The sequence below is a fragment of the Hypanus sabinus genome, chromosome 21 (genome assembly GCF_030144855.1).
Source record: "Hypanus sabinus isolate sHypSab1 chromosome 21, sHypSab1.hap1, whole genome shotgun sequence".
NCBI lineage: Eukaryota > Metazoa > Chordata > Chondrichthyes > Myliobatiformes > Dasyatidae > Hypanus > Hypanus sabinus.
The window spans coordinates 26,186,937-26,212,694 of NC_082726.1; the positions used below are offsets into that span (position 1 = coordinate 26,186,937).

General features: G+C 38.1%; 1 pseudogene; it reads right to left on the reverse strand.

Annotated features, from left to right (window-relative positions):
* Positions 1-2,131: 2,131 nt before the first annotated feature.
* LOC132379253 (meiotic recombination protein REC114-like) lies at positions 2,132-24,882 on the reverse strand (annotated as a pseudogene).
* Positions 24,883-25,758: the final 876 nt, after the last annotated feature.

Sequence of the window (25,758 nt, forward strand, 5' to 3'; positions counted from 1 at the left end):
GAGATAAAAAATACATTTTAAGGCAAAGACTTTCTATAACTATCAAATCTTCCAATTTCATCAATCTTTATGCCACTGAACAATCAAACTGTTGTAGATCATTCAAACTTCAGGCTTCAGACTCGTCATCAGACTCATCAGACAAAGAGTTAATAAAATGCAATGCTTCGGCTGGATCATCAAAAATACGAGCTCCAGAATTTTTGACAAAAAGCCTTCAATTGGTTGGGTATTGTAACGATGGGAAGAGCTTTTTCCATATGCTAATCTTATAGCCGAGGCGAATCCAGTGCGCTTCTTGACAATTTTGCATGGAAAATCTTCAAAAAAGCAAATTTCCGAACCTTGAAATTGAAGCAACCTTTGTTTTCTTGCAAGCTTAATAATACAGTCTATTATTAAAATATGGTATTTTAATAATAAAATGCCTGTTTTTACCTTCATCCAGAAGTTTTAAAGCATAGGTTCTGTGAGCTGTTCCAATCTCCGGGAGTTGCGAACAAACCTCCGGAAATAAAGACTGAAACATTTTAGCAAAATAATCCAGTGTGTCAGCAGATTCTGATTTCTCTTTTAATTCAACAATTCGAATATTATTCCAACGCAACCAAGCTTCCAGATCGACGATTCGTTGTTGAGCCTTTTCCAAACAAGAAGAAAGGACAGCTGCATTTCAACTAACTTCTTTAAGATCGAGGCTCAGAGAGTTAATTTTTTCTTCAAATTTCTCTACGTTGAGTTATTTCAATGCCGATACTGCTGATTTAAGACTCCAATCTCTTCACCCAAGAGGGTTCTTCTGATAACTCGTCAGCCTTTTCAGACTTTCCTTTGGCTGGGTCCGGATTTCGTCTGGTGCCTCTTAAAGTAGCCATAATTTTAACTGTTGCTCGACAGATCCGACTGATTAAAGTTGAAATTTCAAAGTTTAAGAGAAAAGGGAGAGATTAAAGGCAGACAGAAAGAGACTCTGTCTTACATGTCCATGAGCGGGAGGCGGAGTCAAGGGAGGCATCACCTGCAGTCAGGAGATGTTGTCCTGTAATTGGTGATGTCCTGGATGCCCTTCCACATGCGCCGTGTGTCGCCGCTGTCCTGGAAGTAACTGTGTATTAGCTGGGCATGTGCATGCTTTGCCCCTCTGATGGCTCGGATCAGTTTGGCCCTTGCTGTTGTTAAGGCTGCCTTGTCACCTGCTCTGAAGGTGGAGTCGCGGGTCCTCAGCAGCGCACACACCTCTGCGGTCATCCATGGCTTCTGGTTAGCGCGTATACTGATGATCTTGGACAGAGTAACATCATCAATGCACTTGCTGACGTAGCTGGTCACTGATGCTGTGACCAGCAACTCTAAGTTGGTAGAGTCGCCATCGGCTGCAGCCTCCCTGAACATGTGCCAGTCAGCGTTCTCAAAGCAGTCTTGAACAGCAGAGACGGCTCCTGATGGCCAGGTTTTCACCTGCTTCTGAATTGGTCTGGAGCGCCTGACGAGCGGTCTGTATGCTGGGATTAGCATAACAGAGATGTTGTCTGAGTAACCGAGGTAGGGGCGGGGCTCTCCCCAGTACATGTCGGGGATGTTTGTGTAAACCAGGTCCAACGCGTTCTCCCCCCTCGTTGCAAAGTCCACATACTGATGGAATTTGGGGGGCACTGACTTAAGGTTCGTGTGGTTAAAATCACCGGCAACAATAAACAGTTCATCAGGGTGTGCGTTCTGCATTTCGCTAATAGCTCTGTACAGTTCACAGAGCGCCTCCTCAGCATTAGCGCTAGGGGAAATGTAGACACCGAATATATAAACAGAGGTAAATTCCCGTGGCAAATAAAATGGTCTGCATCTAACAGCCACAAACTCCACTTGCAATGAGCAGTATCTGGAAACCAGCACAGAGTTCTTACACCATTCCGTGTTGATGTAAATACACGCACCACCACTGCAAGTCTTACCAGAGAGAGCTGCATCGCTGTCTGCTCGAAACAAGGTGAACCTGTCCAGCTGAATAGCAGCATCCAAAATTCCATCAGTGAACCATGTCTCTGTAAAGATGTATGCACAACAGACTCTGTACTCCCACCGAGTATTTTGTTGGGAGTCGGATGTAGTCCAATTTATTGTCCGGGGGCGGACATTGGACAGCAGAATGGACGGGAGAGCTGGCTGGCTAGGGTTCGCTTTTTGCCTGTCACGGACCCTAGCCTCGCTTCGCCTCGCTTCTGCTCACTCTTACATTGCTTGCGACATCTCCATCTCCAACTACCAGTATCAGAAGAGTCCAAGGAATGTAGGCCCGTTCCCCTCAGCAAGCCAAGGTCGTGTAATTCAACCAGCAGATCTTTGTGAAGGTTTGTTTTTGGGCGATCTCTGTATTGTAGTAGTATCTGGCAATGGTAGATAGTCACTCTGTTATCCATGTGCCCTAATCAAAAATTGTGCATCAAACTTAAATTAGAAAATTAAAGTAACACTAGGTCTGAAAGACTGCTGCTGCCGTACCGCGCTGCCTCATGGAAAGAACCACAGAACTTTTCTTCAAAATAGCACCATGGGTTATTTGTATCCACATAAAAGTGAAGGCAAAGCTTTAGTCTAATTCAGCTTAAAGATAGCACCACCTGAAATGTGGCGCAGCTTGGCAAGAATTGCAGGGTAGATTTTGTGGCAGCCTGGGCCATGTTTAAAACCCACAGCCTTCCAATATATCAAAAACAAATCTTCCAATCCAATCTGGAGGAAAAAAATTGGAGGAAAAGGGATAACGCACAGAGGTCTATGGAAGTAGCAACAGACCATTTACTCTCTGAATGACATCTGTCATTTAATGTGTTAAATTGGTATCCTCTATCTAGATTTTCTCAACATTGCTCAAAGAAAATTTGAATATTGTTGCTAAACTGTGCTGCCCCAAACTCTACTCATGTTTGAATTGTTGCTGCTGGCAGACAGTTGAAGGAAAAAAACCTGGCCACATTTTCTACCTTTGATTGAACCACAAACAGCAGCAATTTCTCTGGAATCCTTAACATGGCAAAATTGATCAAAATGTTTTTATAGTAAGAACATCAAATACAATTTAACTTTTAACCTGTCAAGGTGATATTAGGGCATAATTAGTCAGCTCAAGCTAACCATTATTTGTCACTTGTGTGCTGCAAAAAATACCTGTTACTTTTCACCCAAAATCTGGATATTAACCAGATCCTGGAGTACAGTGACATGGGTTGCTTCATTATCAAAGGCACATATCAAAGGCACATAAATGGAGCCAAGAACTGTTAAAGTGTCAACAAACAGACCAAAATTAACCTTATGACAGGAGGCCTTTAATGAAGCAGCTATTGATCTCCGAGGAATTCCTGCAGTGATGTTCTGGTGCTGTGATGGCTGGTTTCCGATAACAACTAATTTCCTTTATGGCATATCTCACTCTAGTCATTGAAGAGGTCTCCATGTGTCTCCAATTTCAGTTTTGCAGATAACTAATTATTTCAGCCACAAATACACTGAAAAAAATGCCTATATGTGGAAATAACCTCCAGGTTTCATCATCACTGTTGTACACTTTTCATGAGAAATACTTGTAGAGGATATCCAGCAATGGCATACTTCTGCTGAGGTGCAGTTTAAGAGGCTTAACAACATGACAGCTGGGCTTGCTCACTAACACCACCACAAATAGTGATGTTTCTCACATTGTGCAACTTTTAATGCAGCCTATTCTGTAACACCACTTGCAGATAAGCTGCTTGTCAGTGCTGCATGAGATTTCACAGGTACAAGACATTCGTATTATTGAGAGGAAAGATGAGGAATATTTTGATAGCATATCAACATTACACTGTTAAACAGGTCTCAGATTAGGACTTTACAATAAAATCAAAACAAACTGGGTAATAGGTGTCACTTTATCCCTGTTATCTTACCTCTAACTCCAGACTTTCAGACTGGTTACTAGCTGGCTGGCTCAACAATAGAGCTCGATTCACATCATTTCCCTCAGGATTTTGTACATGTATATAGCAAAGTAGTTTTTGCATACAGTTAGAGCAGTGCTCCATAGCTTGTTCACGTGAATCACCACTGAACTGCACTCGAAACATACGGCTTTCATTCTATATGAGGAGAAAAGGAAACAGACTACAAATGTACTTTCTCCAATTTTCAAATTTGTGAATAGAGTAATTCTGAATTGCTCTACATGAACTGTCAAAACTTCTTAGAATCAAAATGTATTTAGAATCTGTAAGGTTTATAGACTGAAAGACAATCTTTTGTAAATTTCTATTCATAGATATCACAGCACGATTTCACAGCATGAACTCTCAAATTGCTTTAATTCCTCTTTAAGATTTTAATTTCTCTGCCATGTAAATGGAAGCTTGATATTATTTGTCAGCTGCACAAAGATGTTGCAAACAGTTATTTTTGATAAACTTATACTGGGAAGGGAAAGTTGATTATGAGGGAGAATTTCAAAAACTGGGATGTTTCCATTGAAGGGAAAAAAAAACTGGATTGTAATTTATTCTTGAGAGCCTAGTGGTATTGTGTCATGATAACAACCTCCACTCAATGGCGGAAAACCAAAAGAGTTGGTCCCCGACTTCGGGAAATGGGAAGTAATACATATTCCTGTCTATACCAATGGTGCTGTGATGTAGTTGATTTATAACTTTCAAGTTCAAAATCATAAATATCACCTATCCAATTATGCAAATGCCATGGTCAAAGAAGCAAACAAGCACTTCTACTTCCTAAAAGCAAAGGAAATTTGGCGTGTCCCTGATGACCCTCGCCAATTATTATCAATGCACCACGGAAAGCATCCTGTCCTAATATATCACAAACTTGGTATGACAACTGTTCTGCCCGAGACTACGAGAAATTGCAGAGAGCTGTGAATGTAGTTTAAACAATCATGAAAACCAGCTTCTCCTGCACCTCGGAAAAGCAGTTAATATAATCAATGCCACCTCCCAACCTAGTCATTCTTTCTTCTGGCCCCTTCCATGGGCAGAAAATACAAAAGCTTAAAAATTCATACCACCAAGCTCAAGGGCAGTTTTTAATCCTGCTATTACAAGACTCTTCAACAACAAATTTGAATTCTTGATCTCATAATTTACCTCAAGATCCATACACTATATTTGTTAACCTGTATTGCATTTTCTCTGTAATCGTAACTATGCTCTCCATTGTTATGATTTTTGCTTTTATATTACTTCAGTGTCCTTACATTTGGATTGATTTGTCTGGACAGCATGCAAAACAAAATTTTCACTGCATCTCAGTATGTGTGACAATATTAAAGTAATTACGAATACACAAAGTGTAAACCATCTCTGCCTCACTTCTGACTGTCATTACACTGAAGACAATTTAGTATCTTACCAGTGAATGAAAATTATAGTAATTAAGCAAAATAGTGGTGTGATCGCTTGAGTTGAGTATGATGTTCCCTAAAGGGGTTATTCCCTTAATGGAGAACGCTTGTGCATGACTTTGTTTAATGTGGGTAGTCTGATGTATGTGCAGCCACTACATGGTTCTTGACAGATTGGGTAGGTTCCAGTGGCACGGAATGTAAGACAACTGGAAACCCTTCACTGCTGCAGTCTTCTTCCACCTTCACTGCCATCATGATCTGTCACCATCTTCCATCAGCTTCACTGTTGAGGTACTGGTTGGATCACTTTGTCTGGAACCTCCCCCTTGATTTTACCACCATGCAGGAGCTGAGCTCCAGGGTGCATCATTCTCTGGACCTCAGGATCTCACAAGCCTTTCCACCAAAAGATGATATCTACAGAGAGATATTAACCAAAATTAACAAGTAGAACATATTCTAGTCCTAAAAAGAGTTACAACTTCTTACCTTCACTTTAGATCCAAAGAGCACACAATCGGCTCTACGTACTGCTTTCCACCACTTGTGAGCTTCAATTAGAGAAAATCCTTCCTGGAAAAAAAGCAGGCCTCATCAGGTGGACCATGTAACATGGTAAATCAGAATTACATTTCAACTCTTTCTTTGAATGCAATCCTGGCCAGGAACACAAGTCTCCTGTTCTCAACCAATTGTATAGTATATGAAGTAAGTTTAAACACACTCAGCCCAGCAAGGATTAACACTCATTTGCAGAAATATACTGCAATGCAAAACCAGAGAACAGAATTCAAATTCACCAAGTACTATAGAGTTCACTTTAATAAATATGCAATAACCACGAAACTTAGATTTGCAAAAGGAAACCCAATTGAATCAACATCTGAGGGATAGGAATAAAACTTTGTGCCATAGTGAATTTATTCATAAAAGCTTTCAAGATTCCCATTTACAAACAGAAGCAACAAGAGCACAAAAGGTTTACCAATCTTTTATTAAGCATACTATTCCTGCTGATACTAGTGATTTATTCCAGAGTGTGCAATTTAGAAAGGGTGGAGATCTCTTAGTAAATGTGCATACCTTTGAAAAGGTGACACTTTAGCTATAAGCCCTTAGACCAACAGAAATTGCAAACTCATCCACATGATTTCTAAATAAAGAAATAAATGCTAACAGATTGCATGTGACATTGGTTTAATCATTAATGGGAGTTTTGCTGTTATTTTTGAACGGATTTTTGTTATAAATTACAAGAGTGAGTGAATATACAAAAGGGACATTAAAAGAGTAACAAGATAACATTGAAGGAACAGTGGCATTTTTAAGTTATCGATGGAGGAATTTATCCAGCATATACTGCCATGTATATGCCATGTCAAGGGAAGGTGGCACCACTCATGAAGGGGTCTGAGTGTCTATCCTAGGACAGCTCAATCACCTTTGGTCCCCACCATACATCCAGCTCCCACCTGTGGCTCCAAGTAGCTGTTTGCATGAAACAGCAGCCACACCCCAGTTGACTGTTTTGCCATGCAAATTAAACCAGGTGAGGGTAGCTGGTGACCTCATACCCTGTTGAAATAGGGACATGCCTGTCCTAGCATGTGAAGTCAGCTCCAGTAGAGAGGATGGATGAAATCAATAGTGAGATCTAGCAGCCATGAAGGAGATTCTGCAAAACTTCGTGGAGAATGAAATGCATGGTAAGGCACAGATCCTAGTTTGTGATGACCATTTGTACCACTGGACCCAGGTGTACAAGGTTGAGAGAATAGGAACTGTTTCAGTGCAATACCTTTTCCATTTTAAAAACACTTCCATACAAGTTTTACTGTCATCGGCAGATATGATGGGTAACTAACATGCTGCAGTGTTCTTTAGATTGACTGCAAGCTAGCAAAATTAGCACAGACACTTAGTGCAGATATTGGACTGCCTTCATACAATTTTACAATTGCATCCTCCAAATCTTTATTTTTATTGCAACATTTAAGATTATTGTTGATATCTTCAAATTCTTCACAGTTCCCAACTTGAAGTACTGAAGTCATTTCATTTTCATTCCTGGTTGTTTCTGGCATCTCCAAGCCTGGATGCTTGAAACCACAGTGCACAAATCAGTTCCAAATTGTCTTACTGCTCATTTCTCACCAACTTCCAGTGAGAAAAGTCACACTCTTTTTGAGCACAAGCACACACAATTGTCACTATTGAAAAACTGTTCTGACTTTAGTTAGAAACCGTTCAGCAACAGTCTCCTGGCTAAATTGAGCAGCATAGTACCCCAAATAAACAAAGGACATCCCAGTTATTTTTCAATTAAGTTTTTGTTCTTGAAGAGTTGTCCCAAATAAGTGGCTGCCAAGATTAACTGATGGATGAATGAACTGGAATCTACTGAACTTCTAAATCAATATATTAAAATAAATTAGTATGATGGTGCCTTTTTGCCATTTCATTTTAACAGATATCTAAGTCAAACATTTATTGTATTTATCATACTATCAGAACATAATCTTGACCAACTTTTTCCATCAATTTTAACATTCAAATCAGATTCCCATTTTTGTCTTGATTTATGAATTTCAGATTCAATTGTCTATTTTTGAATCAAATTGTACATGCAAGATGTAATTTTTTTAATTTTTCATTTTTGAATTAATATTTCTATTTCACTAGGTTTTGGCATCAACATTGTTTGACCCAGCTTTTCTCGTAAATAAGTCTTTATTGAAAATAACAGAAAAGAGTGTTGTTTGATATTTTATATTTATTTTTTAATTGATCAAATGACATCAATATACCTCCTTCAAAACAATCACCTATATATTTAATCCCCTTTTGGAACCAATTATGTAAAAGCTTATTATCCATTGTAAAAGGAATAAGCCTTTTTTGAATTAAAGTTCTTTTTGCTAATAAAGATTTCTTTATCTCTTCATCCATATTTACCTTATTCCATAAATCAATCAAATGTCTTAATATAGGAGATTCTTTTTTCCCCCTTATCCATTTGGATTCCCATTTATATATAAAATCTTCTGGTATGTTTTTTCCTATCTTATCTGATTCTATTCTAATCCATGCCAGGTTTTTTTCATCAAAAAAAGATTAATACAATATAATTTTTACATCAATTATATATAACACCACAGAAAATAAATAGATTAAATTCAAATATGTCTGACCAATGTTTTCGATGTAATCAAGAAATTGGTACTTTTTTACATTCTACTTGGTCTTGTTTTAAAATTCAACCATTTTGGATAAATTTAAGACTTTTATTGGAACAAATTACTGGAGTACAACTCCAACATATTCCAATGTTATTTTTATTAGGAGATATTGAAGGGACAATACCGAAACTTAAATTGAATAAGTATCAGAAAAAATTTATAAAAATTGCATTGGCAGTAGCTAAAAAAGTTATCGCAGTTACTTGGAAATCTGATTTATATTTAACTATGGATTGTTGGAATAATGAAATATATAGTTGTATTCCACTTGAAAAAATTACATATAATCTAAGAAATGAATATATTTTTGAAAATTTGGCTCCCATACATACAAAAGATGGGATTAAATATATAGGTCCTTTGAAGATAAAATTATAAAGTAATTGGGGAAAGTAAAAATAAATATTAAAATTATTTTGAACTCCATGGAGCATGTGGGGATCCTCCGATATCCAGGCAATCTTTTTTTTCTTCTTTCTTTCTTTTTTCTTTCTTTAGATAAGGGTTAAGGGGGGAGGGTTAAGGGGAGGGGGGAAGGATCAATATTATTCTTCATTTTTTTTCATTACATTTATTATTTGTAATTTTCTAAAAATTTAATTAAAAACACCAGATATCTATCAATTGAACCACTGACTGTCTCAATACATGGACAATAGCAGATGCAAAAAAAACTTATTAGTGCCATAGATCCCTGTCTGGATCTTTTCTGAAACACTCAAATGTCACTTGAATGACTGTAGTTCCAAAAGTAGAAGGGTGAAGAAAGTTTTCAACCATTCAAGATGCAATTGTGAATTCTGTCACATGTTTTGTACATCAATGTGCTACCAGGTTGCACAATACATCTATCATTTTGAAAGGACTGATAAAGCAGATAAATGGACTTCTCCACTGCACTCTGGATACAAGAGTCAGCTGCAGTCAGTAGAATGATCATTTGTTTGAGGTGTTCTAGCTTGCACAGAGGTGACCTACAGAGGATCCTCTAACAGGTAGGCTTTGCAAAGTAGCTCAGATTTCCCACTGCAGAACTCAACTGGATCCTCATTTTGCTTCTCATGTGCATATCTGAGAACAGAATTCTGGAAAAAGTTTCTGTGCACGGCACAGACTATGTTAAAACACTGCTGTTACGGCATTAAGCTGATCTCTACACTACCATGCCACTCACTGGTTGCATCCATTTCAGATCTTTAATTAATTCTTTTAAATTTATACTTTATTAATAACATGGTTTCTTAGCCATGCAATTTTTCAGGACATAAGAAATCTGAAAAAAGTTTTGCAGAGTGTAGACCTCTGGCTCCTACATAAATAGCATACTTAAAATTAACATCTCAATCCTTACAGACTATTGTGCTTCAATAAAATCACCAAGTATCAACATTATTTGCAATATACATTTACACATATTAGGCATATGCTGAGGTGTATTAGTCATGGAACAGCAGGCAAAAAGTTACAAAAAATAAAGATAGAGGTTAAAATATGGATATGGAATAAAATACTGTATGCATAAATACCAGCGTGACTTACAAGGTAAATAGGATTATAAAAAGCAGTTTTAAGTCTTTACAAACAGAGCAGTAACGAGGTTAATTGATAGATGGCAGAGGACGGTTATTAACTAAATGGCTGGTCAGATTAACTGCCGTGGGAAGAAACTTTCAAGTTAGTATGAAAATGTTTCTTTTCATCATCATACAGACATGAAAGATCCCATCTATAGATTTATTTCCAAGTGCTGTTTCATTTGTCTCTCACTTCTACTCAGAATATCAAGTCACATTCATTTACATTTATGAGTTTGTTACCCCTTTTTCCTGTTACATTTGCACAGTTTCAACCAATGGTAGCAGAATAATTATCCACTATAATTTATCAAAGATGACAAGATAATTATAGTTGAGGAAGACCAACTGACCCATTTCAGTTCATCCAGCTGCAAAAAGCCAAGTGTTACCCATTGCTGTCTATATTTACCTCTTCCAGGGCTTTGTCTCCATCATTCCAGCTGGTAACCCATTTCTGAATGCAGCAGCTGCTGTTAGTATACTATTACTTTATTATTGTTCTTTAGTCCTCATATTTTGATGTAATGTTGTGAACTTCCTTTTAGCAGGTCCTACAGTAGATAATACATCTCTGAATTAGTAAGAGTGGGAGTTTAAATCCTAACATTGAGGGAAGTGTTATCTTTCAGCTGAATCACTAAATTATCTTTCCTCAAGTGGATAAAAAAGATCCTAGGCATAATTATAAGACTAGGAATACTGTCACCGGTGCTCTAGTCAATATTTGCTCTTCTATCTATATTACCAAAGACATTATCTAGTCATTGTAAGAATGCGGTCTCTGGGAAATTGCTGAGCATACATGACGTTCCACTCTTTCTGTTATAAAATGTGATGGGTATTTCACGGGTTGTCAAGGAGAAAATGAAATAGACAGTTTTTAACCACTGGTTGAAAGAATGGGACTGAATCACATCTTGGCTGATCTATACATCAGTTCCTCATATATCTGCACCATAACCAATACTTAACCAGAGTTAATGGAAATTTTATGTATCCACATTTTATGGAAGAAAGCCCTAGATTACACTACTGTTTGCACATATTTTCTCAAATTGTCCAATTCAAAGTTAAGGTTATGCTCTTGTTTTATACTGAATTATTCCACCAATAGGAACAGCTTGTACCTGTTCTTCTCATCAATTGCCTCTTATCTTTAGCATCTCAACATTTGAGGCAAACAATTCAATAATTAGGCATGCCCAAGATGATTAATAACTTGAAAATGCCTGAAGTGTGAAAGTACAAGTCTTTCCCTGACTTGTTCAGGTTTTGCACTTGGTGAAAAGAAGCTATTGATGTCAATACATCACTACACAGCAGAGGGCAGTAGATGGACACACAAGTCGTCATCACTACACTCCTCCTCTTGATATATTAAATGTACAGCTTTGTTACTGCAGCTTGTTTTCAAAGACAGCACATTATAAAGAGCAGAGTGTGATAGCAAAAGACTGATTTATCTGTGAAAGTAATTGAGTAATATTTATTTAACGATCTAACTGCCATCTAGATCATACGTAACAGAGGCAGTTTAAAGAAATCATAAGTGATAGAGGAAATAATTACCCCTGCTCTAATTACAAATCTATACTTTTAAGAAAGTTGACAATCATCTTTCACAGAGCAGAGACTACTTAAGAGAAAAGTATTACTTTAATGAGAAGGATAAAATGATACCTTTAAAAACCAACTTTTACACATTTTCTACAACTAACTTTTTCCATGTTGTACAAAAATGTTAACACATTGGTAGGGATAACAATGACAATTTCACAATAGCCATTCTTCAAATGTAAGGTAGTCTGCAGGGTAGTCAGTTTGTGCAACCAAACCTGCTTGCAGTGTGATCTGATATTTTATTTACCCACAGATGTGGATATTACTGGCACATTATCCTTTCTTTCAGTACTGATCTACACCAAAGCAGGAAGATTGATTAGGCTATTTCCGTTAATCAGGACCTTTCATTACTCATTATACAGAAAGTCACCCTAGCCCGTCAGATCCATTCAGCAGTGTACTCTTATGACTCCATTAACCCTTCCTTCTCTTATTTTCCTTAAGCCTTGTTTTATTCTCTCCCAAATATCCACCATCTCTCCGTTGACTGACACTTAACTGCATGAAAATAAAGAACTGTACAGCATAGGAACAATATTTGTGCTGACCATGATGTCAACTTAAACTGTCTGCACATGGTCCATATCCCTCCATTACTTACCCATTCAATACCTGGTTAATCCTGTATGTACAGTCGATCTCAGTTAAATAGTTCATCAGTTAATCCAGGCAGCTGCTTAGATTCCCTTTGTTTATTTGGATCACTATGTTGCTTAATAGAGGCAGGAGACTGCTGCCAAACAAGTTTTAAACTAGCATCAGTTGCACGCATCTATGAGGCCTTTAGACACACCACCATCCTTAGGATTAAGTTTTTAAATAGCTACAGTTGTGTGTGTTTTGCATTCAGAAAGCAGCAATTTTTGTCAGATAGTTGACTCAAAATAAGCAGCAAGACAATTTTGAACTATTTTGCTCACTGAAGTTTCAGGCATTCGGGCGTGGAGATGCCAGAAACAGTCAAGAGTGAAAATGAAGCTATTTCTGAACAAGTAAGGCACAACCAAAATTTTGAACACATCAGCCACCTTGAATATTGCAATGAACATGAAGATTTGGAGGGTGCAATCGTTGATAGCATTGTATGAAGGCAGTCCATTATCTGCATTGGGTACGTGCTCCGATTTTGCTCATTGCATATACTGGATGAATTCCTCTGTTAGTAACTATTAGGAGCTAAAGCAGTTTTATAGTACTGTAGAACTAATGGTAGTGTTGGAATTTTTGTTTAAATACATAATTTATTACTCAGTTTGTCTTTTTTTTAAAAATAACTTTTAAGCCATTCCCATGAAACTTTGACTAATTGGGACAGCCACTTAATTGAGCAATTAAATAGAATTAAATTGACGCAATTAAATAGAATTCGCTGTACTGACATTTAGTAAAAAACTTTGTTTTACATGCCATCCACATAGATCCTTTCAAACACAAATACATAGTGATAGTACAAAATGAAAAGCAGTAAGAGAATGTAGAATATAGTGTTATTTACTGAAAAAGTGTAGTGCAAAGACAAATACAAGTGCAAAGGCCATGACGAGATACATTGAGAGGTTAGGAGCTCATTTTTTTTTAAACAAAAGGTCCATTCAAGAGCCTTTTAACAGTGGAATAGAAGCTCTTCTTGAGCTTGTTGGTGAATGTTTTGAAGATTTTTTTATCTTCTACCTGACAGAAATGGGGGAGGGGGTGAAGAAAAGAGAATGACAGCGTGGAAGAAGTCTTCAATATGCTGGCTGCTTTCCTGACGCAGTAAGTAGGAAGTGTAAGCGGTCAATGGAAGGGAAGCTCATTCTTATGTTAGAAGTCCAATGGAGGGTATGTGGGTTTTGAATTCCATTTCCAAAATTTTATTCCACATAAGTAAATGCAGCCTTGTCTGAGTATATTGGTATAATTCATGTGAATGTGGAATATTTAGTCAGAGAAATTGCTGTCACCCAGTGATATTCCAAACAGTGATCAGTAATAGCAATTAGTTCCAATGATGGGTTAAAAATAGGTTTTGCCAAGTGTTATTTATAGCAGTATAGCTGTCTCTTATTTCCAGTGACCTGAAGTTCAAAGTAAAATAGATCAGACTTCATACATTTTGCCACATACAACCCTGAGATTCTTTTTTCTGCAGGCATCCTCATGCTTCCTACGTGAGCTTGCAATTTTGTCCTTGTACTTGCATTTATTTCCCCCAGGTGCTCTGCTTTCTTCCCACATTCCAAAGACATTCAGGGTAGCAGATTAATTGACCACAGTAAATTACCCCTAATGGGCAGGATATTAAGCAAGATGAGAGAGAATATGCATTAGGACATTAAGTGAAAGAATGGAACTGACAATGTTACTCTGGAAACTGACATAGACTCAATGGGTTGAACAGATTCCTCCCATGTCATAAAGAAATATGACAAAGTAGCAATTGATCATATGATCAATTATGACATAGCAATTGATCAGTAAACCTGGACTGATGATCCAGAAAGGAGAACAAACCCTACCCAGGGATAACATCTTTCCTTATTCTAGAAACACAGATTTTACCATATCAAGTGATTAGAAAAGACAAAGGAACACCTCTCTTGACTGCATGAGGAACAGGAGATCTTGCTAAAAGTTAACAGTGGCAAAGAAGGCACATGGGAGCTTAAAGTTCATAAGTAGCCTTACCATTATTGTACTGGAGATTTGCAAGACCTACATCTCAAGTATTAATTACAAGTTTGGTTAAGAGGTGCATCAAAAATTATTCAGTCTGTTTTCTTGGATGGCCTTTGCCATATAAAGAAAGATTGAGCAGACTTGTTTGGAGTTCTGAAGAATGAGGAGTTATCTTGTAGAAATGTACAAACATTTAGATGAAGACTTATGTCGTAAAAGCATGGAAGATGTTTCCCCTGCCATCAGAATCTCAGATTTTGGAGCAAACCATTGAGTATAAGTAGATATTTCTTCTATCACAGCATGCTGAATCTTTGGAATCTACTATCCAAGAGGATATGGAAGTTCAATCAAAACAAGAGACTGATAAGATTTCTGGATAGTACAAGAGCCATGGGATATAGGGAAAATGTGCAAACAAGTAAGGCTAAACTAAATCAGTCAAAATCTTGATAGATGGCAAAGCAGGCTCGGATGGCACTTTCATGCAACAAATTCTTATGTTGTGTTACATCACCAGTGTCAGCAAAACATTCATATTATTCCCTCCATGATATGTTTCTAAAACTTCTATCTGCCTAGAACCCTCTACAAACTTTAATGTCATGATCACCCCACAATTTAAGTACTCAACATTGCTGGCAAAGGCTTTGAAGTAAAGTTCTAAAATTTCTTCCATAAATGTTGCCTCTTTACATTAAGACTAGTTTCAAAACTTTCTTAGAACAAACCTTTAGTCTTCTGTCCTAGAAGATCCCTACGTGTGACCTGCCATCAAATTCTTTTCAATAATGTTTGTGTTGCACCTTAGATCATTTTCCTGTTATAAAACAACTAGATAAAATGTTATTTAGATAAGTAACCACCACCAGGCTTTTACCATGGAACACAACTTAACTCAATTTTTTTTCTGTGACATTCAATATGAATTACCAACAAATTTGGAAAGGCAACTGTGTCTCCACTACCCTTGCCTATCCGCCCCTTTTTCCTCCCACTCCCCTTAGTTAGCAGCATTGAACCAGCTAAGGATCCAAATATCATTTGCAAACATTGTCAGAGATGGGCTTTTAAGAGTTTTAAGACTGAACATTTGCATGTTAAATTATCACATGAACACAAAGCCATAGGTTTTGAAGTTCCATCTTTTATACTGAGTTAATGATTTTCTCACAATCTTCCATTAATATGAAAACACTTGACAATAGATACCTTCTCATGAATGTGGCAGAAAGTGGCAAAATTCGTTCCCTTTGAGGACTTGATGGAAAAAGTTGAACTGTTATTCAACTATATTGCCAAACCTGATTTACATATCTATAAATGTAGCAGAAATATACTAAACTGCAAAACCAACAGGATCAAATTTTAAAGCAGCTGTGTAGCCACATTCAGTTTGTCAGTAGGGCAAACTAAGATCTTCATTTGAACTTGAAGCAAGGGCAAGATCCATTGTTAAGGACCATATGGAGACCAATGACATAGATTAAACAAAGTAGAAGTCTCTGCTGAAGAAATATGAATTAAAGTTCAAATTATAAAGCAAACCTACAACAGTAATAACCACTGGATTACTACCAGAGTCACATGCAAATTGACAGAGGAAATATCCAAGAACTGAATATGACTCAGAAGATTGTGGGGGTGAGAGAACAGCTTCAATTCAGAGAGTACCAGCATTAGAGACAGTACATCTTCCAGTGGGACCAATCTCACTCAAACAACTCTGGTTACAAAATCATTGAATTTAAATACTAAATATGTCACCAGTCTAAAAATTGGAGATGGGGGAGATGATCCAAGAGAGGTGAACCTAGTAAGTTAAAGGGAAGCGACAAATCCATTAAGTAGGTCTGCAAATTTGGCAACAATAGTCCAAGTCTGACAGTTTGAATTGGGACACAAAATGGTAAAAAGAAAATAATATCAAAAGCTTATCTGAATTGCATGCAACATTCATGACTAGATAGATTGATTAAAAGCAGTATCTAGTGGCTATAACAAAATGTCTAAGATATAAATATTCCAATCAACTCATCCAACAGTAGAAACAGGCAAAATGGAAAAGACAGTCAGTGCTCTGACATTATAGAATGATATAAAGGTCAACAAGAGATAAGATTATAGCTCAGAAAAATCAAGCAGTTGATGTAGTTTGCAAAACTCATGCTAGACAGTGGTAGGCCCCCAAGCAGTACTGGGAAAGAAGGGTATTGCATAAACCAGCGAATTAGAGGCACATGTAATAAGAGTAATACAATAACCGGGGGGGGGGGGGGGGGATTTAATCTGCATATTGACTTGTCAAACCAAATGTGTTGAAGATGAATCTGTGAAGTACATAAGAGATGGTTATCTACATTACTGTGTGAAGTATCCAACAGGGAAGAACTTATTTTAAGTCTAGTATTGGTTACGTGAGAAAGGGGGTTAATTGATGATTTAGTTGTCAAGTGGCCTTTAGGGAACACTGGTCATTGGAGGAATTACAAATAAAAATTAAGACCAATTTGGCTCATTGGGAAATTTGGGGCTCAAACTATGAAACCATGAGGCACAAGCAGGTAAATTTAAGAACCTTAAAAAGTATGCCAATAAACATGCAATGGATAGAGCTTACAATCAATATGCATCTTTTAAGGCAAAAACAATCCATCATGAAGTATTCAGCAAATGAATTTAAAGAAAGCATTAAACCAATGATAATGGCATATGATTTTGGAGAAAGTAAGCTAGCGGATTAGAAAAAAAAATTGAAACTCAGCAATGGACTGAGGCTAGCAAGAATCATAACAGACTGTAAGAGCTTCCATCGGTAGATAAAAGGTTAAAACTGTTATAAGGTAATGTGGATCTCTGACAAACTGAGATGGGTAAGGGTACATTGAGAATAAGAAGGTGACAGAAAAATTAGACGTAGATATTTTGTATCACTCTTCAAGGAAAATTCAGAAGACCTCCTAGAAATAGTCGAGAAGTAAAGGCCTCAAGTAGACAAGGTGCTCAAAAAAAAAAATCAGCATTAGTAATTAATGTGGCACAGTAGTACAGCCGTTAGTTGACACCATTATAGAGTTTAATTGTGCTGCTATCTGTAAGGAGATTGCACATTCCCCATGACTGTGGATTTTCTCTGTGTCTGTAGCTTCCCTCCACACATTAAAGACTTATGGGTTAGTTGGTTAATTGGTCATATGCTTGTAACTGCATGGCGTGGGCTTATTGGCATATTATCATGCTGACTCTAAACAAAAATAAAATAATACTTCAGAAAACAAGTTTGAAAGGCACTAAATCCCCAGGAAATAACCAGCATTCCAAAGTTTTGAAGGAATTTTTGTTGACAACATTCATTCACTGTCATTATCTAAGATTCCTGACTTCCCAAACAATTCCCACAGAAATCATATCCAGGATTTTTTTTTCCAAATATTTTGGAGGACACAAGCACAGGTAATTTATTATGTTCATTTGGAAGTTTTATTATATATTAGAAATTGATTTGGAAAACTGACCACTGAGATCACACACAATCATTAATATTGACACGAAGTAAAATGGAAGTGCCTAGGAGTTACTTTAAAAGCTATTAGCCATGACAGATCATGGATTTCTCAACACAGAACAATATCTGAAGTTGAAGCTGGGACTTCATGTTTTTCGCAAGAACATTAACTGTTTGACAGGCACCTGAACTAAATCAGAAGATGCACTTACCCTGAATGATTAACCTGGTGCACACATTGCAAATGCTACAATGCAATGCAGATTTTAGCATACCTTATTTGTTACAGCTCATATAGCATTATAGATCAAATAAAATTAATGCTTTAGCTCCAATTTTCCCACCATTTTCACCTCTTCAAGCATAGCCTAGTTTTCATTAGCAGCCAGTCTCTTGTGCACCACAGGCAGTACTTTTATTCACCAGCAAGTAATAGTTAGCCTTTGCAAAATTAATAATTAACCTTAATTAGTTGTGAATGATAACTTGAGAATAAACCCTTCGGCTAGGTTATCATTCAGAATACAGAAAATAGTGCCCCAGTTTACCATTTAAAAGCAACATTTATTATGCTATGAGGTATTTCCATTTGTGGTGATTGGAGCAAACTACCACAGATGCTGGAAATACAAATCAAAAAGCAAAACATGTTGTGAGCATTCATCAGGCAAAGCAGCAACAGCAACTAGAGAAACAGAGTTAGCGTTTGGGTTAAGGACCCTTCATCAGAACTGAAAAGTGAAAGACCATTTTTTTTTTCCCTTTTCTTTACAGTGTCTCTCTGCAACTTGAAACATGGCCATCTTCTCACTTTTTCAGCTCTGATGAAGGGCCCTTGATCTATGACATCAATTATTTGACTTACTGATTGTTCCAAGCACTCTCTGCCTTTGTGTCATACATTATACCCTGGTTTAAACTTCAGAAATAATAAATTTCCATTATTGTTACCATTATTATTAGCAGTGCTAAGAATCAGTCTGTTGCAGTAGCAAGTACAGACCTCGAGTACATATAAAAGCATTCTGCTTCAGAAACCAGTTCAAGTTGCCCATGAGGCTGTGGCAATTCTTATTTTGATTAAAAATAAGGAATAAATGCATATTAAATCAGAATACAGCTTATTCTGATAATGACTATTTTCCCCCAGTACATACACGCATATTCAAAAACAAAGAGTTTTCAGACCGCATGGGGGAAAAAAAGACCGATCCTGAAGTGACAAATTTTCAACTTATGTGCATGCAAATCATACAAGATCCAGTAACTAAGAACAATAAAAACACATTTTATGGCCCTTCTAACCGTTCAATAATTTGTCGTTGAACTGACCATGTCTTAACTCCATTTTCCTGACCTCTCATTAAAATCTAAAGATTTGTCTGACCTTGAATATACTTAATCATCTTTTATAGCAACCTTTTTGTATGCCATAGAGCCTTACCATTTACTGAGGGGATCCATGGATCCCAGGTTGGGAACCCCTACTCTTTAGTTTCAGGAATTGAGTGAATAAAGATTTAAAACAAACAATTTATTTCTCACATACTTCATTTTTGGATTATTTAGAGCAGCTGAATTAACTTTATTGTCAATGATGTTAAATCCACAATCGTTGGTGGAAATTCTGTACATTCTAATCACTGCAACTACTCTTGGAGATTAGTGTGTGGACTGCAAATTATGATATCCGAGTGCTTGATAGTTTAAGGCTTAAGCTCTATTATCAATTGAAGTCGGTCTTCACACTTTTTAAAACATTAATTTCTGGGATCTGGACAATACCAGCAAGGCCTGTATTTATTGCTCCCCTCATCCCAGTTGCCTTTGAAAAGGTTCTGGTGGGTTACCTTCTTGAACATTTGTAGTCTTTTTGAAGGCACATCAAGAAAATTATTGGAGTGACCTTTGCAGCATTCAAGTCCAGTAATACTTAATAAAAGGCAATATGCAGTTCCAAGTCAGAATGACGCACAATTTGGAGGGATACCTGCAGGTGGTGACATTCCAAAGCAATTGCTACTTGTCCTTTTTAGGGAAAAGCTGCATATTTATGATGTGCATTTTAAGGAACCTAGATGCATAACTGTAGAAAATTTTGAACATAGTGCACACTGTGGCCAGTATGTAGTGCAGGTACCATAGACTTACGATGGTTGATAGGCTGCAAATCGAACAGTTTGCTTTGTCCTGGATGGAATTAGTGGACTAACACTCCTTCATGCAAGTGGAGGGCATTTCAGATCACTGCTGATTGGTGCCTTGAAGATGGTAGAAATGTCTTACACATGTCAGGAGGCAACTACTTGCCATCCCTTACATATTAACGATGGAGTGATGCTACTGATTGATGACAAATCCCAACTAACAAAATTGCCAGATATATTACTTACCACTTTTTTGCATATGTCTATTATCTATGTCTATTTGTGTACAATAAAGGATATTGGGGTTGCTGAGGAGTTGCAAATGGAACTGAAATTTTGTAATCAGTGAAACTTCTCATTTGTGAGTCTATGATGGAAGAAAGGGCATCAATGAAGGACAATGCCCCAGTGAATTCTAACAGTGATATCCCAAGACTTTGGCTGAGATGATTAACCTTCTATAGTCAGAGATATCTTCCTTTGTGCAAAGTATAAACTTAATGACCTGTTTTACCAGAGTGCCCTGATACATTCTCAAAGCCAAATGCTGCTTTGTTCTCAAAGGTTTTCATCTTATCCCCTAGAACTCAGTACACTGGTCCAAGATAGACCAAGGCTATTGGAGACCTAATTGCGACTAGTCCTGGTGAAACAAAATGGCCATGTGCAAGCAGGTTGAGAAAATTGCTGAAAGTGTATTGGAGAAAATGCAGCTTGAAAAAGTGCTGCATGGAATAGGGCTCTCTGGCAACAACTGCCACTCAGCACAATAGTGCACTTTATACAAAATAGCACCGTGCACCTAATGTATTCAACACCCAAGTGAGAACTCATCAACTGTATCTGGATGTAATAACCCTTCCCAATACGATTTCTGCAATTTCTTCATGCAATGATGTTAAGCTGGCAACACAAATCTAAAACCTGATTTCTGAGAAGCACAGGGACTGCTTGAACTGCAATTGACTGAATATCTTAAGTAGTGCCAAATCTTGTTCAAGGTGTTTATGAATCTGACGTATGTATTTGTTTCTGCTTAAAAATATATAGAGGGTTCTTTCCTCTCACTACACCGAAGTTGGAAACTTACAAATATGAACAGAAGAACTTGGAGTACTCTCCTAAACAGGCTGGCAACAACTCCAACCAGACACTGATAAAGCAAATTATGCGGTAAGAATTCAAACTACAACTGACAGACTAGTGTAATTTAGTCATGACTGCTTTGTAAGGCAGCATCAAACACCTTAGATGCTGTACTGTTGACCTATAGGTTGCTCTTCAAGATTCTCTGTAGCCTGTTGAAATACCATTTCTAACATCTATAACATACAAAAAAGTCCTTAAATACTAGTTTTCAAATGTATTAATATTGTCTTATACTCAAAGTTTTTACACTTGATTGTTGTATTGTTTTATACTGGATGAGTGATGTTCATTTGTTTTGCAAATATTCATAATTACTTGCAATGAAATATAGCAAATGTACCCTTTTTGTCTTCATAATTTATAACTCTTTCCTTTCCAGGATAGTTCTTCATTTTCTGTAAGGATCAAATATAATGTAGACATGGACTAGTCCACATATCCCCTTCAAAATGATTGGAAACAATAGACTGCCGATGCTAGAAATCCGCTGCAACAAACAAAATGGTGGAGGAATTCCTCTGGTCAGTCAGCATCTAAGGAAGGAAATGGACAGTTAATGTTTTGGGTCAAGGCCCTTCATCAGAACTGGAAAGAAAGAGGGTAGATGGCCAGTATAAAAATGTGGTGGGAAGGGGAGGAGCAAGTGCAGGGATGTGGTGTTTGTATCCAGCTCAGGTGGTGTGATTGGCAGGTGAGGAGGGACAGTGAGAATTAACTGTGGACTTCAGTCATCCTGGGGTGAGGGAAGGGGTCAGAGAGGAAAGAGTGAGCAAGTTTAATTGCTGGATGTCAACATCTGAGGATCTATCCTTGGCCCAACACATTGATGCAATCACTAAGAAAAAAATGCCAGTGACTCTACTTCATTAAGAGTTTGAGATTTCATATGTCAAAGGCTTTTGGCAGATGTATAGTAGACAGCATTCCCACTGGTTGCACCGAAGACTGGTATTGTGCCTCCAATGCTCAGGATGGTTAGCACCTCTAGACAGTTGTACTCAGCCAGCTCCATCATAGGCACAACCCTTCCCACCATCAACGACGTATTCAAGCAGTGGTGCCTTAAGGCAGCAGCATCTATCACCAAGGAAACTGACTGGCCTGGACATGCCCTCTTCTCATTACCATCATCAGGGAGGAGATAAAGGAACCTGAAGGCCCACACTCAATGATTCAGAAACATATTCCTTATAGCCATCAGATTTTTGAACAGTCCATGAAGACTACTTCATCATTCCTCTTTTGTATGTATTTTGTAATTATAGTGATTTTCCACCTTTGCACTACACCGCTGCTGCAAACAAAATTCATAATATATAAGACAGTAATAATAAATTAATTCTGAAAGATACAAGAAACTGTGATGGAAGGAAATGGCAAAGGGCTGGAAAAGAGTAAAACTATCATTTGCTAGTTTCTTCATTCTTCTAAGCTTGTTCCACATATTGGGAGATCACAATAGGTCCTCTCCTGTCTCATTATTTTGGTATATTTTCAGGTTAGATATAAATATTAACAAAGTACATTCTTGAACACAAAATAAGCGTCTAGGCAACTTTATTCTGAATTCTCAACTGCACGTCTCCCAATCATGTTACATTTATAAAAGTGAACAAGATTTTTATTTCATAGGTTATAAATTTCCACTGCCCACTTAATTATCCCTTCTTGGTGTAGACGCAGTTGATTGAATCTTAAATGCAATGTATCAATGACATCTAGAAGTGAAAAAAATCTGAAATTTGTTTAGCCATACTTACCAGCAAGGTTGTCCCACCTTGAGAGATAAGGAAATGTCCTGACTACACAATAATCAAGGAGAGAAACCCCTTTTCTGGATTGGATTCAAAAAGCTGACAGTAAGACAAAATCTAATTACTTATATTAATATTAAAATATTCATATAGCCATTAAAGACCTGTCCTCTAACATTTCAGTAGCTTCATACATGTTACCAGTGCCTGCATTAGAATACTCCAACACCACCAGCTGAGGCTGGAAATGTTCCACCATGTTTCTGAGAAAACCTTGCTGCTTCCTGCTACATCACATTCCTTCAAATTCCACCATCAGTTGCCCACTGCAAAACATACCATCTCACATCAATCAGATGCCAGAAAGATCTCACAACCACTTCCTGAAATTTCCCCAGAACTTTCAAACCAGTCAGAAGCACACTTGCCATCTGTCCTCATTACAGCACACTGAAATGCTTATAACATTGATGAGCTGAGTATTTTTAACTGGCTGGTGTACATTGCAAATTAAGGCAAATGGGAGATTTTAATGGAACAAGAACACAAAATCTCTGCAAACAAAATTCTAGATTATCTCTGCCACAATTACTTCCACTTAAAATAAGACTGGAAGCAAAAGCTGGGGACAAACGAATACAAATTAGCAAAGTTCAGAGCCACCCACCTTCCCAGTCCCATATCATAAACTGAAACAAGTCTGAGTTCACTCTCATCCAACTTCACATATACAGTATATGATCAAGCAAAACATTCTTCCAGACCATGGTACATCACACACAGCACATAAACAAAAATATTATGTTAATAAAATATTAAATATTAATAAAAGGCTTAGAAAAATAGAGAGCTATAGGTGAGCCTAGTAATTTCTAAGGTAGGGACATGTTCGGCGCAACTATGTGGGCCGAAGGTCCTGTATTGTGAGGTAGGTTTTCTATGTTTCTAAAATAATTCAAAATACACGTAGTAAAGTGCAGCACAGGTAAACAGTTAACAATATAGTTATTAGCTCATTGTCGTAATGATGAGACCCCGGTGATGACAGCGTATCCATCAGTCTCACAACCTCAGGGAAGAAGCTGTTACCCAGTCTGGCAGTCCTAGTCCAAATGCTTCTATACCTCCTTTCAGATGGCAGTGAGTCAAACCAATAGTAGAGAGGGGTCCTCAACAATACTTTGGGCCCTTCATCTGTAAATCTCCCAGTATCACAAAGAAGGGGGAGGGAGAGCCCGATGATTCCCTCGGTGTGTTTTTTTCCTAATAACCAGCCACGAACTACCACCCGTGAATACACTCCAATCCTACTATTAACGAAACCCTCTAAACCACACCACTCCATCGCTCCCTTCTCTCCCCCCCCCCACCACCCCACCAAAGTCATCTGGGCAACACATCTTCAACCTCACCTGCCCGTCAGCCAATCACCCTATACATCAGGCCATCGCTGCCCGTCACCGTAACCCGGCCACTGTTTCTCAAGCCATCATCACCGTCACCCGTACACCCTATGCACCAAGCCAATGTCACCCATCACCATCACCAGGCCATCCCTGCCCCACACCATCGACGCCCATTTCCACCCCCGTCGCCCGCATACTGCCCCAAACTCCTCGCTGCCATTCACGAAAGGTCAGCCAGCCATTCCCGACCACTGACACCCAGCACCACCAACCCCCACAGTGTCTGTGCTCCTTTCTCCTACATTCCTCTCTCACCTTCCAGTAGTTTGGAACTCCACCCAATGCCAGGAAACGCGCGTACCGCTTCAATGACCACTGGGTGCTAGGCAGCGCCTCCCCACCACCGGCTGCTCCAGTCGTCGAACGATGTGCCACCATTAGCCCGCGCCAAGAGGGAAAGCAACGCACAGGCTCAGAAAAGAACCAATCAACCATGAGCAGTGGGGGAAAATCGCCAATTAAATTGAAGTAATGTCACCAGTGACCAATTACAACGAGCTCTGTTGCTGGAAGGTCTGATTTTTGCGGATCACTTTAGACCAATCAGTTTACGAAACTCGAGTTATCTACCCAATGGGCATCTTCCTCCCTCACTGCCACTAATTCCTTGGATATCCTTTTGGACTTGAGGGAATGGCCTTGAGGCGGCTGTTCCTCTTATGATCTAATATCTCATACAGATTTGTACAGAGGGGTGGAGTGTGCAAGTTGTTGCTCTTTAGATATGTATCAATTTGTTAGAGCAGAATTTTTCATCACTCTCAGCTTTCTATTGAAGAGCAAACATAAGTAGATGGGGAACATTTCCAGAACTCAAGATTATTCTTTTAATGCTCCGAGAAAGTTGTCTGCTGGCTTTACTACGGACAAAAGAATTAGAAGCATAGGACTCAGAATGGGACTATTTGGCCCTTAGGTGTACACCAGTTCTGAGCATCCTCTCAGGGAGAATGTGCAAACTCCACACAGACAGAATCCAAGGTCAGGATTGAACCTTCATCCTTGGAGACAGCAACCATGCTACCATCTAGCACTTTGAGCCTGCTGCGCCCCTTCAGCAAGATTATGATTGATCTTCTGTCTGCATATATTTTTCTGCCTCTCAGGCTACATGCCTTCTCTCTCTTTATATCCTGAAATCTATCGATCTCTAGTTTGAAAGAATGCAATGATGTCTTCAATAACCTTCCCCCACACCACCCTGTGGTGGAGAATTCCAAATATTTGCCACCCTCTGAATGAATAAACCTCTCC